This window comes from Microcebus murinus, chromosome 1, assembly GCF_040939455.1.
Source record: "Microcebus murinus isolate Inina chromosome 1, M.murinus_Inina_mat1.0, whole genome shotgun sequence".
Taxonomy (NCBI): Eukaryota; Metazoa; Chordata; class Mammalia; order Primates; family Cheirogaleidae; genus Microcebus; species Microcebus murinus.
In genome coordinates, this window is record NC_134104.1 from 31487582 (window position 1) to 31505993 (window position 18412).

The window sequence follows — 18412 nt, forward strand, 5'->3', positions numbered from 1 at the left end:
TGGGCAGGTGGGAGGGGGGAGGAGGGTGGGCATATACATACATAATGAGTGAGATGTGCACCATCTGGGAGATGGTCATGATGGAGACTCAGACTTGTGGGGGGAGGGGGTAAATGGGCATTTATTGAAACCTTAAAATTTGTACCCCCATAATATGCCGGAAAAAAAAAAAAACATGATGAAAAGGAGAATAAACTAGGCAATGAAAAAAAAAAAAGGATAGGTCAAAACACAAATATCATAAAAGTGATCTGTAAAAATAGGCAGATAACATGCTAACTTCCAAGAAACTCTGAAAGTCTACAAATTAATTAAATATAAGTAAATGTGCTTCTAGTTTATAATATTCTTATTATATACCTTGAAACCTGGAAGTGATAAATTCTCTTCATAAAGACAATAAAGAGTTTGTCTATATGTTGAAAACATTCAATAGCTATATGTTTTGTTTTCAAGTGACATCTGATGTTTTAATTTTGGATAAAGTATGAATTGAATACTATCATTGTATTGTATTATTAACTATTAGTTGAGCACCTAATATGTACCAAGATTTCTACTATGTAACAATATGTAGTAGTAAAATAAAAATAAAGTTCTTGTCCTAATAGATTTTATATTTTATAATTAAAGACTTTCATTAAATAAAAGACTGCATTAATTTGTGATGAATAGTACACTAGGAAACAAAAATGGTGTTATAGGAAATAAAAGTGGAGAATTCATAAAGTCTAGGGGTCAGAAAAATATTCTCAGCAAAGCAAGCATTTCAACTGAATCTTATAAGACTTACCTTCCATGACTCCCATGTTATTAGCTATCACCCTAAAATAACAAGACATATTCATATAAGTTTGATCTGTATTTCCATCCACACAGAACATGAACCACTAATAATAGCTTCTGACATCTGTGCAGTGCCAGTTTCGTGATCATCTAAGGGGGGAAGTATGTTCAAGGCAAAAATCACAAAGTAGAGAATTCCAGAATGTGCCTGTCTTCCTCCTTCTCTTCTCCCTGCCTATGTTTGTGCTTCCCTGACTGAAGCCCAAAGGCCTCTCCTTCTCCCCAACAAACAAGCATTGTTTGCTCTAAGCTGTACAATCTCTCTGCCCTTAAAGAAGATTAAGCGAAGTTGACCACTTTTTCTGTGTCCATATATAAAGCAAAAGGGAGAAACTTTCCCCCTGCCCCATCCTTAACATATTCATGAATATTATCTATCTGTCTACAAGTCTATTAATTATCTATCATCTTTCTTTCTATCTATGTATCTACCTATCTAGAGATAAAGGTGAGAAAGGGACTCAACATGATAGGATAAAGGGCAAGGAGACAAGTCAATAGTACATGCATCGCTGACAAATGGGGACTGAGTCTCACCTCCAGCTACACAGATGTGCAGATATGTCTAGCCTTTTTATCCATGCTATTTTTTAAAAAAATCACTGAGGTATGATTGACATACACAGAGCAGCACATATTTAATGTATACAATGTGATGAGTTTAGAGATAGTGATGGTTTCATGCTACAAATATACCCATTACCTCAAAAGTTTCATCTTTCCCTCTGTATTCAATGCTATCATTTTGTATTCTGGTTTTCAAGATCAAGATCAAGCAACATTTCTTTATTGTCTACTATATTGTTTACCAAAACAGACCGTTATTTATAAAGGTGCCTTAAAGAAATGCAAATGGTTGTACTTTTTGATTCATTTCATTTTAATTCTCAGAGAACAGCCTCCTAAATATCCCATCTCAACTTCTAAAAACATTTTGAAAATCATTCATGCCAATTAAAAACTTAGTCCTTTTTAAAAATGAAATGGCAATGTTGGAACCAATACTACCTATGACATCAATGCACTAAAGGCATGCTAAAAAGATAAGCAAGGTTTTCCTAGGCAGGGAGATAAGATCACATTCCATTCACATCTATGACAAAATTCAACCTATTTCAGACATACAGGTTTCTCCTCATTTGCAGATACTAATGATTCTTTTTGGGAAAACTGTGTTCATTTTGGTATGATCATCAGTATTCATCACTAATCCATCCTGAGGCTTAATATAAGTTATGGATTTCATTATTATAACAGCTCTTTGTGCCAATTCTTGCCATCACTATTATTTCTTTATATCCTTGGCTCCTTGACAGCTTGGTTGGTACGTTATCAGCAATTGAGAATTTTCTTCACAACCACTTGATACGCTGATATGGATTTCTAAAGATAGCTCTATTGATCCATCATGTGAGCAAAACCCTTAGGAAGTAGAGAAACTGTCATTTCTACAGTGCTGTATTTGTTTGAAATACAGACACAGAATGCAGACTTTTATGTTTCTTAAAAATTTCCTCCATCTTAACACAATGATTTAAATCTTAGTTAATGGCATAAATGTTCTTATCCTCTAAATAATTCATGCAAAATAATCCTATGTAAGTACAGCCTTTGAATGCATATGTTCTATAAGAAGTAATCATGTTATTTATTCTTCTGGTAATTCTACTATACAGATACAAAGGCAATTATATTAGAGAAGCTAAGAAAATGAAAAAATATGAAAAAAGTAGCAAAACCAAATTAAGATAATTTTGACAATGCTGTCAAACTAGCTTCGGATTCACTTATTAGTTTAGGTTGTTAATCTATGTCAGAATGTCATCATCACCAGTGAATGGATTCCCATAACTTACTGACAGATAAAACTGCTTTTAGTCTTTCTCACTTTCACTCTTCTTTTTTGTTTTTATTTCAGTATATTAAAGGAGTAAAAATCTATAGGTTACATATATTGCCTTTGCCCCACCCGCGTCACAGCTTCAAGCATGTCCATCCCCCAGATGGTGCGCATCACACCCAGTAAGGTGTGTATATACCCATCCCTTTCTCTGCCCTCCCATCTGCCAACACTTAATGAATGCTTTTACTATATGTGAACTAAAGCATTGATCAGTTAATACCAATTTGATGGTGAGTACATGTGGTGCTTGTTTTTCCATTCTTGGGATACTTCACTTAGTAGAATGGGCCCCAGTTCTAACCAGTTTAATACAAGAGGTGCTAGATTACCATTATTTTTTGTGGCTGAGTAGAACTCAATGGTATACATATACCACATTTTATTACTCCACTCATGTGTTGATTGGCACTTCGGTTGTTTCTACATCTTTGTAATTGTGAATTGTGCTGCTATAAACATTCGAGTGCAGATGTCTTTTTTATAGAATGTCTTTTGTTCCTTTGAGTAGAAAACCCATAATTAGATTGCTGAATCAAATGGTAGTTCTACTTGTAGCTTTTTGAGGTACCTCCATATTACTTTCCATAGAGGTTGTAATAGTTTGTGGTCCCACCAGCAGTGCATGAGCGTTCCTATTTCTCTGCATCCATGCCAATATTTATTGTTTTAGAACTTTTTGATAAAGGCCCTTCTCACTGGAGATAAGTGATATCCCATTGTGGTTTTGATTTGCATTTCCCTGATGATTAGAGATGTTGATCATTTTGTCATGTGTTTGTTGGCCATTAGTCTGTCTTCTTTTGAAAAGTTTCTGATTGTGTTCCTTGCCTACTTTTTAAAATTTATTTATTGTTTTATTTCAGCATATTATGGGGTACAAATTTTAAGGTTTCAAATAATTCCCTGGCCCCCCTCCCCCCAGAAGTCCAACCCTCAAGTGTGACCATCCCCCAGACGGTGCATGTCTCAGTCATTATGTATGTATATACTCGCCCCCCTCCCCCCTCCCACCCGACCATTACCCAACCTTGCCTACTTTTCGATAGGGTTGTTTGATTTGTTCTTGCTGATTTTCCTGAATGCTATAGAGATTCTAGCTATCAGCTCTTTATCAAGATGTGTAGCATGCAACTATTTCTCCCATTCTGTAGGTTGTCTGTTTGCTCTCGTGATAGTTTTCTTGACTGTGCAGAAGCTTTTTAATTTGATCAGGTCCCATTTATTTATTTGTGTTGTTGCTGTGATAGCCTTTGGGGTCTTAGTCATAAATTATTTGCCTACGCCAGTGTCTGTAAAAATTTTTTGTACATTTTCTTCTAGAATTCTTACAGTTTCATGCCTTAGATTTAAGTCTGTTATCCACTGTGATTTGATTTTTGTGAGAGGTGAGAGGTATGGATCCTGTTTCAGTCTTCTACATATGGCTATCCAATTTTCCCATTGCACCATTTATTGAATAAGGATTCTTTCCCCCAGTCCCTGCATTAGAGGATGGTGGAGGAGAAATCTGTCAACCAGAGTGTCTCTGCAAGAAAGGTAGATTTTAGATGAAAATGAAAAAATAAAAAAAAAAGAACAGGCAGACAAACATAGATCAGATGAGGGGTGGAAGGAAGGGTATCTGAGACTACAGGAGACTTCACAGGAAGCCTGGAAGGAGAAAGGCATAGGCACGGTCTAAACCCTCAGAGACAACAGTAAGTGGAGTGATTAAATTTCCCCTTCCTTGCATCTCAGACTCCTGGTGGGCTCCTGAGCTATTGGAGAGAACTGCTAAGACCAGCCCAGAGATGGCTGCCACTAGTTGAGTGGTGAGAGTCATGCAGACAGGGCACCAGCCTCCCAGCTCCTTTGGGGCACCTTCTGCCCCACAGACCCATGCCAACAGGCAGGCACCATATTGATTCATTTTCCCTTTCCCTTCCTTATCCATGGCTTCCAGCTTCTGAGAGAGGCAATTTAGCCACTACCTGGAGGCATCCACAGAGAATGGGACCTTTCACTTCTACAATTCTCGGTGTTTATTTGGGGAACTAACCTTTTATATATATGTTGCATTCAGTTAATCTTCTTTTTTTTTTTTTTTAAATTTTTAAATTTTTTTTTTATTTTGGCATATTATGGGGGTACAGATTTTAAGGTTTCAATAAATTCCCATTTCCCCCCCTCCCCCCAAAAGTCTGAGTCTCCATCATGACCATCCCCCAGATGGTGCACATCTCACTCATTATGTATGTATATACCCGCCCCCCTCCCCCCTCCCACCTCCCCAATACCCTATTACTGTAGTACCTATGTGTCCACTTAGGTGCTACTCAGTTAATACCAGTTTGCTGGAGAATATATCTGGTGCTTGTTTTTCCATTCTTGGGATACTTCACTTAGTAGTATGGGTTCCAGCTCTAACCAGGAAAATATAAGATGTGCTATATCACCATTGTTTCTTAGAGCTGAATAGTACTCCATGGTATACATATACCACATTTTATTAATCCATTCTTGGATTGATGGGCACTTGGGCTGTTTCCATAGCCTTGCAATTATGAATTGTGCTGCTATAAACATTCGAGTGCAGGTGTCTTTTTTGTAGAGTGTCATTGGATCATTTGGGTAGATGCCCAGCAATGGGATTGCTGGATCAAATGGTAGATTCACTTGTATTGCTTTAAGGTATCTCCATATTGCTTTCCACAGAGGTTGAACTAGTTTGCAGTCCCACCAGCAGTGTGGGAGTGTTCCTCTCTCTCCGCAACCACGCCAGCATTTATTGTTTGGAGATTTTTTGATAAAGGCCATTCTCACTGGGGTTAAGTGAATAAAAAAACAAATAACCCCATTAAAAAGTGGGCAAAGGACTTGAACAGAAATTTTTCTAAAGAAGACAGAAGAATGGCCAACAAACATATGAAGAAGTTAATCTTCTTTTTAAGAATATTTAATGGTTAACTGTCTGACTATATATATATATATATATATATATATATATATATATATATATGTATATATACGTGTGTGTATATATATATATATCTCAAATGGCAAATTCATTCACAATACATAGCTAATTTTTTGAATTTACTTTCTAATATGGTTTCTCCTGAGATGATGCCAAATTTCTTCCTGTTCCTCATATTTTGTTTATTCTTTTCTATCATGTTTCATCTGCAATATATTTCTCATCTTCCCTTCTCTCTAAGGTAAATATAAATAGTTTTCCTTTCCTAGCTCAAAAGTCACTGAAACAAAATATATAATGTTGATGGCTGGAAAACAGACAAGGATATTTACTTTCTAAATCAAATACTGTATATATTCTTTGGGGAAGGAGTCAGTCACAGCAGCCCTCAAGAGCTTACCCACAAACATGTTTTGCAGTTCTCTGCTGGGTTGCAGTTGCACAGTCCAATGTTCTAGCATTACTGAGTCATCCCAGCTATTAGGAAATTATGAGTTGATGTTTTATCAAATTTTAGCCCATTTATGTATTTTTCCTCTTCTGAAGAATCACAGAGTATTTGGGTATAAATTAGTCATTGTTGAAAGTACAGGTTTTGAAGAGTAGACATAATTGATGAAAACATTTAAAGAACATATTTTTAATTTTAATCATTATATTATTTTTAGCTTATAAACAACAGACACTTATTTCTTATAGTTCTGGAGGCTGAGAAGTAGAAGATCAAGCTGCCAGCAGATTCATTATCAGGGGAGGTACCATTTCCTTTTTCACAGATGGCACCTTCTCACTGTGTCCTCACATGGTGGAAGGGGCAAACGAATTTCCTTGGGCTTATTTTATAATGGCACTCATTTCATTCATGATGGTGCCTTCTAAAAAGGCACCATCTCCTAATACTATCACACTAGTGATTAGGTTTCAATATATGAATTTTAGGGGGATAAGACATTCAAACTATAATGCCACTTCACAGTGCAGTGGACAGAGATAAACAGGTTACTGAGTTTGTTCAACTACAGAAGTCATACATAGTATAGGAATAAGAACACTTAGTTAATTCAGGAAATGTTTCTCTTTTACCTGACCTTAGTGTATCTCTATTAGCCAAAGTTTCCTCATATACAGAAAGATAGGTGGACTGTCATTTCCACAAATCATTGGCAGCTTTACTGATTTATAAAAGCATTCCCTTTAGAGCTGAAGGAAGGATGAAGAGATAGTGAGCACAGGGGGTACACTAGAATTAAAACTGTGTTACGTTAAAGTGAAAATTAAAGTGAAGGCCATTTGTGACATCCTTGGAAGTTTATCCTGAAAGCAGTGCAGAACCTCTGAAAGACTGCAACAAAGTGACAACCAGACTTAGGTTTTAGAAAATTCACCGGCAAATAAGATGGTAAACATTTCATATATGGCAATATGACTACATGTTAGCAGCATTCGAATTCTTTTATTAGGCATACAATTGTTTGTTGGGTGTTTGGGAAAAGGAAAAATATATATATTGCCTTGAATTGTAGTATTTTTTACACACTAGTTAAATATAAGCTTCCTGAGGATAGAGCCCATAACTTTTGTCCCACACAGAGTATTTTACATAACATGATAGTAATGACTATATTTTGAATTGATAGACTGCCTTAGCCTTGTTTAGGGATGTTAGGACACCTGCCAGATTATGTGGATTATGGTTTTAATAGGTTTTAGTAGCCTCTTCTTTATGAGTGCTGCTGCTATTTTCCTTCAACAACAATCAGTTTCACTTATTTCTATTTTAGACTTTTATTGTGAAACTAAACAAACATTAATTATAGGCATCACACTAAGATAAGAAGATAAATTGACTTTTTCTGCTTCTATACATCAGTATCTCAGTGGTAAAATAAAGTATTTTTCCCTGGTTTCTTTTAAAGGGGATTATTTTATAGAAGTCCAATGCTACCAAGAAATTGGTAGTGTTTATTGCCTGTCTCTAATGGAAATTACATTTTATGGGGAATTGAGATTGATTACCCTTATCTTGACAAGTGAAGATTGAGGGCGTATACTATGGAATAGTGTTCAGTCTCAACAGCAACAGGGAAAGGTTTAACACTTTAGTTACTAGGCTTTAAGTCCAAGATTATGAGTGGGGGTCTATTTGATGCAACCATTTCTAATTAAAAAATAATATTAATATCTATATAGTGCATTATTATACTTTTACTGATTTGTTTTCTTAAAGGATCTTTACATTCCACTTTATTGGGGTCCCACTTTATTGATTTAAAAATATGATTTGGTTTCTCTTATTTATCTATCAAGAATATAAGGGAAGGAGGAAATCATGGGATGGATGAAGTTATAAATATTATGAGAAACTTCACCATGTATTTTTTCAACATCAAATGTAGGAAACTGTAATATTAATAGTAAAACATTTATAATGATATTGGTCTCTATGAAATATATTTCTCAATCTTCACCCCTACCTTATATTCCTAGAAATTAGCAATAAAATAACACATTTTTAAATCATATATTACCTTAGCAATATAGTTTTTATGAAATGTAAATTCAGGCCCAATTACATTATAGTTTATTTGTATCTATAAAACCACCTATGGACATACGTATTGAGCTACCTGGATCCCCTCGATAATGTATTCTGTTCATTGACATAATGTCAACAACTTTTAAAAATGGTTAAAAGTTTATTAAGACCTGAGAATTCTCTCTTATTCCTGATTTAGAAATCAAATTTTAGAAAATTATGTGAGATATGTAAATATATATTTGGTGATACAACTGCTAAATCTCATTATATTGTCTTAATGTTCAGACACAAAGGGATTAAATATAATACTATACATTGGAGGATATAATTTTGATAATTTTGAACAATCAAGTGTATAGATCTTATTATTAACATCTAGAGGTATAAAGAAAGGCTCATCTTTTGAAGATATTTTCATATTGTTCCTTAATATTTCACTGCTCAAGAGACATTTCTCTGAATTAAGTCATTTGCATTCTAAAAAATGTTTGCAGCTAGACTATAAATAGCCTCATAAAAGGTAACCCCATAATTTTATGAGCACTTAATAACTTTATTAATATCATTTAGCTATCAACTTGTATTCCAGCTGACAACTAATATCTAACTATAGTAAATTTTGATACAAGGGAGAGCAGTAATCTTAAAGCATGAAACATTGCACAAAGAGGGCTCCCCATGGTTAGGCCTTGCACATCCAAAATGTAACAAGGAGGAGCTAGCCACCCAGGGGGAATGAAAACAAGGGTCAATGAGGTAGGTCAGGAGAGGTATAGGAGCATGGAGGAGGGACAGTGATTATGGGACCTATTTCATGATTTTGCCTAAGGCAGGGCTCGACCTCAAATAACAGTATATTCCCATCTAGAACTAGTAATAATCTATAACTTTCAGTTAATTTGCTTAACCAACTGAACAAGAATGCTTCCTTAGTTATCACTGTGAACACAATACCTGAATGTATAACATTTGGAGTAAAATACAAAAAAAAACAAAAACAAAATTGACCTGTGGGAAATCATTTGGCTTAACAGCATTTTATCTGGAAGATCAATGTACAAATCTCTTTGAATTTAAATTATTGACCATCTTTATGTTATTAAATATTTATACATTGTCTGAAAGGGGAAATTTACTGGCTATTAATACAATTCAAACTAGAGATAATTTCATTATACAACATGCTATACATTAGGTTTATAAAAAGAATTTTATGTGAAAGAGACATGTATTTTTGAAATAGAAGAAAATAGGTTATTATTTTACCATTAACGGTAGTTTGATATTTAACTTATTTAGAAGTGCACAATTGAATAATATATTGACTAATATGAACTTTTTAATATTAGAAAGAAACAAAAACTGCATGTTGTCTTTGAGAGAATTTCATAGAGAATGTCATAATATTGTTATTTTTCAATTATAGCTTATACACAATTTTAAATAGTAATGTTGATGACATGGTTTTCACATCAGCATACTTTACAAATGCAAATGGTATATTTGTATATTGTAGTTGGAAATTGCAAAACTAGATTTTGAAGCAAAATCAGTACAAATTTTAAGTTAAATTAGTACGTAAATATTTTTTCGAACTTCACATGTCCACAGAAGGTACTCAATATTTGTTGAATAAAAGTATATAAAATTGCTAGTTGAAAATATTTTATATAGATATTTCACATGAAATATCAATATGAATATTAAAATTAAAGCAAACTAAAATTAGAATTATATAACCAAAAGGCATTATATAATTTGACCATGATTGTCAGAGTTTATGAAAGTAGGCGCTTCATCCCTCATTAGAGTTACCGGCTCAGAGCCTATATTTCCTTCCTTTCATTTTATGAGTCTGAGTAAATGTAGTACTATCCCTGTAGCTATTGAATATTCGACTTTATCCATCATCACTGCTAATGATTATTTGGCTCTGAGGATTAAGTATATCCCCCTCTGTATGCCCTTTCCTGGATTTTGTGAATGTGTTAGCCCCTTTGACCTTCCCTTACTAATCAGAAGGCACAGTTGTAAGTTGCAGATTGGGAGCAATTCTTTATTTCTTTGATGTTTTCAAAGTGATTGAATAATTTCACACTGCGTATAAAGTAACTGGAAGTGTTTCAAGATATGTGAACTAAAAGGTGTGAGATAGGTGACTAACATTATTTCTTGTTAGTGATGTATCGCATTCACCCTTATTTACAACTATTTTGTTCTAAGAATTTTGTTCAGCTAAAAGATTCCTGGAATTTTACATAGATATATTTAAAAATATTTGTAATAAAATTATATGTTAATACTATAAATTACTACACATAAATAGTATCAATCTAATGGCTAATCGTTATTCAAGCAGACAATTAAGTTAAAATAAACAAGGAGGGCAATAGGTAAGATGCAGTATTGTAGCAGGTAGTGTAAAGCAACTAACAGACTTCATGAGAGACCAAGATAGGGGCCTCAGTTTTGCTTTTTATTTTTTATTTTATTTTTTTGGCAATATGGAAAGTCATTTAATTTTTAAACTTTGGTGTCTTCTCTATAAGGAGGACACACAATCAATACTCAAAACTTGTTAATAAAAAGGGCAAATACCACAGTATGCACAAAGCACCTGCACGATGCCTGTCACATAGTGAATGCTCATTGAATGGCTGCTCTCCCCACTGCCTCCCTTTTTTCCATTGTACATATTATATTAAACTCAGTAACTGATAAAATTTTCAGTATTTGAAAAAGCTCTCATTAGATGTGCCCTTTTGTGGGGTTTTTCTTTCATCAGTTTATAGAGTATTCACCTTGAAATTAAAGTGTATATGCACTATCTTATTTTTGAATATGGATTCAAAAGGATCTCAAAACAAGAGCTGTGACATTTATCTCAGCTATTGTAATAGATTTAGGAACTCCCATTTTAAGAGGATTCTGAGTTATTGACCTAGAAAACTTAAGCTCCAAATTTTCTTTTATTTTTGCATCCTACCCATCCTACCCTACCTTTTTTTTCTTTTTATTTATTTATTTTTCATTTCAGCATATTATGGGGGTATAAATGTTAAGATTACCTATATTGCCCTTGCCCCCCCTCCTCCCTCAAGTCAGAGCTTCAAGCGTGTCCATCACCTAGTTGGTGCACATCACACTCATTATTTATGTATATGCCCATCCCCTCCCCCCTCCCATCTACCTGCCACCTGATAAATGTTATTTCTATATGTCCACCTAGGTGTTAATCAGTTAATACCAATTTGTTTGTGAGTACATGCGGTGCTTATTTTTCCATTCTTTGGATACTTCACTTGGTTACAACATATCAGCATTTCTTATAACTGAATAGTACTCCATGGTATACATATACCACATTTTATTGCCCCACTCATGTATTGATGGGCACTTGAGTTGTTTCCACATCTTTGCAATTGTGAATTGTGCTACTATGAACACTCGAGTGCAGCTGTCTTTTTTATAGACTGTCTTTTCTTCCTTTGGGTAGATGCCCAGTAATGGGATTGCTGGATCCACTTGTATCGCTTTAAGGTATCTCCATATTGCTTTCCACAGAGGTTGAACTAGAGGTTTGCAGTCCCATCAGCAATGTAAGAGTGTTCCTGTCTCTCCACATCCATACCAATATTTATTGTTTTGAAACTTGTTAATAAAGACCATTGTCACTGGAGGTAAATGATACCTCATTCTGGTTTTGATTTGCATTTCCCTGATGATTAGAGATGTTGAACATTTTTTCATGTTTGTTGGCCATTATTCTGTCTTCTTTTGGAAATTTTCTGTTCATGTCCTTTGCCCACTTTTTGATAGCATTGTTTGGTTTTTCTTTGCTGATTTTCCTGAGTTCTAAATAAATTCTAGTTATCAGCCCTTTATCAGATGTGTAGCTTGAGAAAATTTTCTCCCATTCTGAAGGTTGCCTGTTTGCTCTCTTGACAGTTTCTTTGGCTGTGCAGAAACTTTTTAATTTGATTAGGTCCCATTTATTTATTTTTGTTTATGCTGTTATTGCCTTTGGGGTCTTCTTCATAAATTCTTTGCCTAGGCCAATGTTTAGAAGAGTATTTCCAATGTTTTCCTCTAGAATTCTAATAGTTTCGCACCTAAGGTTCAAGTCTGTTACCCAGCATGAGTTGATTTTTGTGAGAAGTGAAAGATGTGGATCCTGTTTCAGTCTTCTACATGTGGCTATCTAGTTTTCCCAGCACCATTTGTTGAATAAGGATTCTTTTCCTCAGTGTATGTTTTGGTCTGCTTTGTCAAAGATTAGATGGCTATATGAGGATGGTTTTATATCTGAGTTCTCTGTTCTGTTATTTATTAACCACTACAGTTGTCTTTAAAAATTTTATCTAAACCTACTCCATGCAAAAGCTTTCCTGGAATAAACAAATTTTACTCTGATATTTTTTCTGCATTCCGTCAGTAATTATGTTAAAGTTATGCAATAAAATATCATAAATTTTACTCTAAATTTTTGCTAATTTTGGTAAGAAGGGGATGATAAAATTATCAAAAGAAAGAGTTTGTTAAGTAAACTTAGACTCTGAATAAGATATTGTGGTGTGCTAGGGCTAGGTGGATATTTCAACAAGAGAAAAATATTTTTTTCAGGTGACTTTAAAACATTTTAGAACCAGTGAAAATATAATTATATGCTAATTAGACACAGTATCTGTTCAGAAAAGTAGTTTAAGCCAGTCTATTTGGTAACTATACCTGGCTACATAGTTTTGGATATTATAAATAATTGGAAAGAGTAAGGTTTTATTTTTACCTTTACAAGTATCATATATTTAAACATTTGACTAGTAAGAATATATTGAAGTTGTTCCCTATTGGTACATTTCAGTATATTAATTTGTACTTAATTGGCAATTTTCTGTTTAGTCGCACTATCTCTAATCTTGTAAATATTTGGCTATTTTTTTAATTGTATATTCTATATGTAAACCTGGAAGCTCATTTAAGGTAGAAAATTTTCTTTTTCTTTCACTGAAATCATTATTTCTGTCCCAGTTCCATGGTGTCAGGACATAGTATCAAATATTGTACACAAACTGATTTTGAGAAGGATTTCCTTATATTCCTCATAAGTTATGAGGAACACATTGGTTCCTCATAAGTTGGATAACATTAAAATTACTTTATTCCTTGTCTACATTATCCAACAATGTTTTTTGAATAACATTGACTATGTATTTGCCTTTATATTTGGAGGATAAGTATTATTTTTAGAGAAGTAAAAGTGATAATGACTTCATTAAAAATTAGTTAGAATTGCTAACATTTTAAAAGAAAGAGTCCTTATAACCATTTCAGGTAAATAGTGGTTCATTGTTACATAGATATGTTACATAATGGTGAAGTCTGGGCTTTAGGGGTACCCATAACCCAAACGTACACTGTATCCATAGGTAATTTTTCATCCCTCACCCCCTCACCACTACCACTCCCTTCTGAGTCTACAATGTGCATTTTGTCATTCTGTATGACCATATACACCCATTGTTCAGGTCCCACTTGTGAGAACATGCAATAGTTTGTTTTTGTTACTGAGTAATTTCAGTTAGGATGAGGGCCTCCAATTTCATCAAAGTTGCTATAGGACATTATTTCATGCATTTTTATGGCTGAGTAATATTCTATCATACACACACATACACACCACACACACACCCTTAGTTGATGGGCATTTAGGTTGATTCCATATCTTTTGGCACCTTAAATTGTTTCCTATTGTCCCGAGAATTTAAATCATTTAAAATAGTAATGATTCACTATTTTTAAGTTTAGGTGAATGTTAATTATTTTAAAGGTATAAAAACAATGTAACAACTGTTTTAATTATATTACACATATAGAAAGTGAAATCTCATGGACCTTTTAACATAAAGCTTGACCTTTAGCTACAAGATCAAAATTCCTTTTCCTCCTTCACTCTGCCTACACTATTGCATACACTCTGCTCTCAAATGTGTATTGTTTTAACTATTAATTATTTGTATTTTGTGATCAAATGCACTCACTCATTTCCTTAAAAGTAGTCAGTCAAGTATGATTAGATTTTATTCTCAAAAATAATATAAAATACATGTAATATATATATATATATATATAATCTTTTGAGGAAGAGTTTTGCTCTGTCACCCAGGATAGCATAACAGTGGCATCATCATAACTCTCTGCAATCTCAAACTGCTGAGCTCAAGAGATCCTCCTGCCTCAGCTTCCCAAGTAGCTGGTACTACAGGTGGATACCACGACTCCTGGCTAATTATGTATTTTTAGAAATTTTTTGTAGAGATGAGATCTCAGTATGTTGCTCAGGCTGGTCTTAGATTCCTTAGCTCAAGAAATCCTCCCACCTCAGCCTCTGAAAGTGCTGAGATTAAAGGTGCGAGCCCCCATACCCAGCCTAAAATAATATTTATTCCTTAAAGTAATATTTCTTTAGAAAGCTTGTTTGGTAAGTTTTAAAAATCATCCATTCAGTTTATAAAGTTCTGTGTCAATGTGCTTTCAAAATCCATTTCACATATATATTTAACTTATGTTCCTTTATGCACGTTTGACCAAATGTAACTGTTCCAGTTGTGCAGGTCAAAAAGAAAATCTGCCTCACTTGCTTATAGCCATTGCTGAAAGTTCACAAATACACCAGAAGTGGAAAAGTTACCAGTTATTAATATAAAGATGAGAAATAGCTCTGTAACTAAATATTTGTTAAAGTTTTATTTTTGGTCAATAATTGCCTTAATTTGAATACTTGGTGGCTTGGTCAAAAAATGAAATCTTTGTCATTCAATTCAAAAAATTCTGTTTTCCATCTTTATTTTGTCATTGATCTAAGGACTGTTAAGCAGTAGGTTGTTTAATTTCCTTGTATTTGTGTAGTTCTGAGAGTTCCTGTTGGAATTGATTTCTAATTTTATTCCACTGTGGTCTAAGAAGATACATGTTATGATTTTGATTTTTGTAAATTTGCTGAGGCTTGTTTTCGTGGCCTAACACATGATCTCTCTTGGTAAATGTTCCATGTGATGATGAGGAAAATGTATATTCTGCAGTTGGGGGTAAAATGTTCTGTAAAATTACGTTAGGTCCATTTGTCCTAGAGTCTCATTTAAGTACCATGTTTTTTTTTGTTGATTTTCTGCCTTGATGATCTGACTAGTTTTGTCAGTGAAGTGTTGAAGTCCTGGCTATTATGATCTTGCTTTTTACTTCTTTCCTTAGATCTAATAGAATTTGATTTATGAATCTGGGAGCTCCTGTGATAGGTGCATGTACATTTAGGATTGCCATACCTTCTTGTTGAATTGATCTATTCATCATCATATAATGACCATCTTTGTCTTTTTTTTAACCATTGTTGATTTAAAGTACATTTTATCTGATATAAGAATAGCTACTTTTGCTCTTTTATGGCTCCCATTTGTGTGGAATATATTTTTCCGCCCCGTTACTTTGATTCTTTTTTTTCCACTTTACAAAATTTTATTTTTATTTTTATTTATTTATTTTTTATTATTCAGGATATTATGGGGCTGCAAACATTTTATTTACATGTAATGCTGTTTGACCCACCCAAGCCAGGGCTACAGGCATTTCCTTCCCTCATATGTCAATTCTATGAGAATATTTATAAGTTAAATGGGTGTCTTGGAGACAGCACATACTTGTTTTGTTTTAGTTTTTTCCATTGAACCAACATAAAAACCATTTATATTCAATATTAGAATGGCCATTATTAATAAGTCAAAAAATAGATACTGGTGCAGATGCAACGTAAAGGAAATGCTTATACACTGCTGGTGGGACTGTAAACTAGTATAGACTCTATGGAAAATAGTATGGAGATTCCTCAAAGAACTGGAGCCCATTTTACTAAGTGAAGTATCCCAAGAATGGAAAAACAAGCACCACATGTACTCATCATCAAATTAGTATTAACTGATCAACACTTAAGTGCACATACAGTAGTAACATTCATCAGGTGTTGGGCAGGTGTGAGGGGGGAAGGGAATGGGTATATACACACCTAATGGGTGCAGTGAGCACTGTCTGGGGGATGGACACACTTGAAGTTCTGACTCAGGTGGGGCAAAGTCAATATATGTAACCTAAACACTTTTGCCTCTGTAATATGCTGAAATAAAAAAAAAATAAAAGCAAATCTACCATTTGATCCAGCAATCTGACTGCTAGGTATCTACCCAAAGGAAAAAAGAAATCATTTTATAAAAAAGCACCTATACCTCAATATTACAGTAAAGTTCACAATTGCAAAAGTATGGAATCTAAATGCCCATCAATTGATGAATGAATGAAGAAAATGTGATATATCTGATACATACACACATACACACACACTCACATAGGCACACACACCATGGAGTAGTACTCAGCCGTAAGAAGGAATGAAATAATGTCTTTTGCAACAACTTGGATGAAACTAGAGACCACTATCCTAAGAGGAGTATCTCAGGAATGGAAAAACAAATACCACATGTTCTCACTTATAAGTGAAAGCTGAACAAGGTGTATATATAGTCATAAAGTGGTGTAATGGACATGGAAAATGAAGAAGGGGGATGGTAGGAGGGGACTGAGGGATAAAATCTACCTGTCAGGTATGTTGCTATTCTAGTGGCGGATACACTGAAGCCTTGACTTCAACATTATGCAATTCATCCATGTAACAAAAAACATTGTATCCCCTGAATCTATTGAAATAAAAATATCTTAAAATCAAAAGAAATATTGTGTTTCAGAGTTCATAATGTCAAATACACCTTAAGATCTTATGCATCTTAGAATTTTCTTAAGTCTGTCTGTACTTCCAAGCCAGCATAACACGAATAAACCTCTCAAATCTGACAATGGAAGTTTCTCATTCTAGTTTCAAATGTAAATACCAATACAATATTTGGGTGTGAAGTTTATGTATTGTTTTCCCCTTTGTAGTCTTAATCTTTCATATTAGCTGAATTTTATACCCAGCAGATGCAAACAATATATACCTAGGTGAAAACATGAATATCTTAAATCTTAGCAATAATTATATTTACTATCTATTGAAGAAAAAAATAGTTTATCTATCATCTATCTATCATTTATGGTTATTAGTAGGCCAATAGAAACATAATCTCTATCTAGCATTCAATTTCTAAATTACAGACAGAACCGTTTTATCCAATTGCCTACAATAGATTCAAATGTCCTCAGATTAATTTTTTTTCAGTATCCATTAATATCTACATAAAGCCAGAGAGTGTATCCTATATAATTTAGGATCCCTTAGAAACACCCTCTTCACACTATGTTTGTCAACCTAACTTGGCTTAAGCCATCAAAAATATTTTTCCTAGCTATTGTAGAGAATGCTGCAGGGCAATATCTAAACTTCTAAGCATAACACACAAGAAAATTTATCTTCTGATGTTCGACTATTTCTAAATGTATCTGTCACTATAGCATGTGTGCACCATCTTTTCCCTCTACACACTGTGTTCCAGCCACACTTGCTCCACCATTCATTGTAAATGGCATTATTTTTCATTGCATTATATATATATATATACACACATATATAATTCTATATATGTGTATATGTAATTTCATGTCCTTGCCTCTCTCTGAATTGTTTTTCTACTTTCTTTTCCTGAAATGTTCAACTAAGATTTTAATGTGAGTCTGAAATATTGACATAAATACTCATAGCCCTTCTCACTCAATCTAGGCTAACTAATGATTACTTTTGATTACTAAAGTGCTTTATACCTATAATAATGTCAACCTATTTATAAATTTATTTATGAATTTTCTTGACTCAGTGGAGGTCTTAGCTCATCAGTGTCATCTTGGAGAGATTCTCTTAGAAAAATATTCCATAAAAGTTGAATGCATGAATAGCAAAATGTCCAACTATTCTCTTGCAAATATCAACATAATATACAAAATGATAATGATTTGTAAAAAATACAAATCAGTGTATCATGTATTTTCATCTTAATTTCCCCTAAGAAATAGTGTATCACAGTGCCTCTTCTTAATTAAAATCAGAATAAAAACTTCATTAAATAATTACTGAGATTGAAATGAGAAGATATCCTTAGTAGCCCTAAGATTTTAATTTTTGCAGTTCATAGAAGGA